General features: G+C 40.6%; 1 non-coding gene across 1 annotated transcript; it reads left to right on the top strand.

The window, feature by feature from the left end:
- The first annotated feature begins 1,177 nt into the window (after window positions 1-1,177).
- Window positions 1,178-1,284, top strand: LOC112787868 (small nucleolar RNA R71). The gene has a single exon (XR_003195255.1). It is a non-coding gene; the product is annotated as a small nucleolar RNA R71 (small nucleolar RNA).
- Window positions 1,285-1,829: the final 545 nt, after the last annotated feature.

The raw sequence follows: 1,829 nt of genomic DNA, 5'->3' as shown, positions 1-1,829 counted from the left end.
ATCTCCCTTTAAAGGCTTCTTCTTTGACAACAACTCTTTCATGAATTTGACATAGAGAGGCATTTGCTCCAAAACCTTAGCAAAAGGAATATTGATTTGCAACTTTCTGAAGACTTCCAAGAACTTTGAAAACTGCTTGTCCTTGGTCTCCTGTTGAAGTCTCTGAGGATATGGCATTTTAGGCTTGTACTCAGGAGCCTTTGGCAATGTAGGATAAGTGTCAAGAGAGTCTGGAAATGGGTTGTCTGCACGCTTTGGAGGGACGTGCTCTACTTCTTCCTTCTTCTCTTCTAGAGCTTCTTTTTCAACTGGCTCCTCATTAACTTGTGCTTCCGTACTTGCCATTTGTCCACTTATCAAGGTGATAGCCTTGCATTCCTCTCTTGGAATTGGAATGGTGTTACCAGGAAGGCTATTAGTGGTCCTCTTATCAATTTCATTAACTTTTGTGGCTATTTGACCCATCTGAATCTCCAAATTCTTGATTGATGCTCTGGTTTCCTACATAAAACTCCTATTAATCTCCCAATTAGAATCTTCTTGGGATTTAGAATTTGCTTGCGGAGGTGGTTGTTGTTGATGAGATTGAAATTGGCGGTTATTGTGATTGTTCTGTTGGAAGCCGCCTTGAGAATTATTGTTGAAATTCTTAAGTTTTTGAGGTTGGTCCCTCCATTCAAAATTTGGGTGATTTCTCCGTCCCTGATTATATGTCTTAGAATATGGATCATTGTTGGGATTTCTAGGACCACTCCCCATGTAATTGATCTGTTCAGAAGAGGATTGAGCATAATCATAATTATCATTTTGCACAAAATTACCTGTCATGTCATAAGAGACCTATTGAGGTGGATTTTGGGTGTTGATAGTCGAGACTTGCATTCCACCCATCTGCTGAGTAAGTAGATTTATTTGCTGAGACATAAGCTTGTTCTGAGCAAGAATAGCATTAAGAGCTTCTACTTCCATAACACCCTTCTTCTGAGGAGCCTCAGAGTTCACAGGATTCCTGTTAGATGAGTATAAATATTGGTTGCTAGCAACCAATTCAATAAGCTCAATAGTCTCCTCTGGTGTCTTCTTCTTATGCAATGAACCACCTGCGGAATTATCTAAGCACATTTTGGACATTTCACCCAAACCCTCATAAAAGATATCTAGTTGGGTCCATTTGGAGAACATGTCTGGAGGACATTGCCTAGTCAGTAGCTTGTATCTCTCCCAAGCTTCATAAAGAGTTTCACCATCCTTCTGCCTGAAGGTCTGAACCTCCACCCTAATCTTAGTCAGCTTCTTTAGTGGGAAGAATTTTGTAAGAAACTCAGTTACAACCTTGTCCCAAGTATCCAAACTCTCCATGGATTGGGAATCTAGGCATAGCTTTGCTCCATCTCTCAGAGCAAACGGGAAGAGCATGAGTTTGTACAACTCAGGGTTCACTCCATTTGTCTTCACAGTATCACAAATCTGTAGAAAATTAGAAATAAATTGATTTGGGTCTTCATGGAGAAGACCATGATACTGGCAGTTTTGTTGCACCAGGGTGACCAATTGTGGCTTCAATAGGAGGCACCACAATGCTTATCCCATAAAGTTCTGCAGTAGGAGCAGAGTAAGACCCAAGTACTCTCCTTTGTTATTCATTCCCATTCGGATTTGCCACATTGGCATTAGCAGCATTGTTAGGATCCATAGTAGATTCTGCAGCCTTGTAAAGTCTTGCTTGTTGCAAACGTTGCCTAAAAGTCCTTTCAGATTCAGGATCAAAGTCTAAGAGAGGTTCCTTATCTCTGTTCCTACGCATAAACAGACAGAATATAAGAAAAGAT

Source organism: Arachis hypogaea, chromosome 20 (genome assembly GCF_003086295.3).
Source record: "Arachis hypogaea cultivar Tifrunner chromosome 20, arahy.Tifrunner.gnm2.J5K5, whole genome shotgun sequence".
In the NCBI taxonomy this organism is placed as follows: Eukaryota; Viridiplantae; Streptophyta; class Magnoliopsida; order Fabales; family Fabaceae; genus Arachis; species Arachis hypogaea.
Note: the sequence above shows the minus strand (reverse complement) of the source record. Positions and strands in the feature narration are given on the sequence as shown.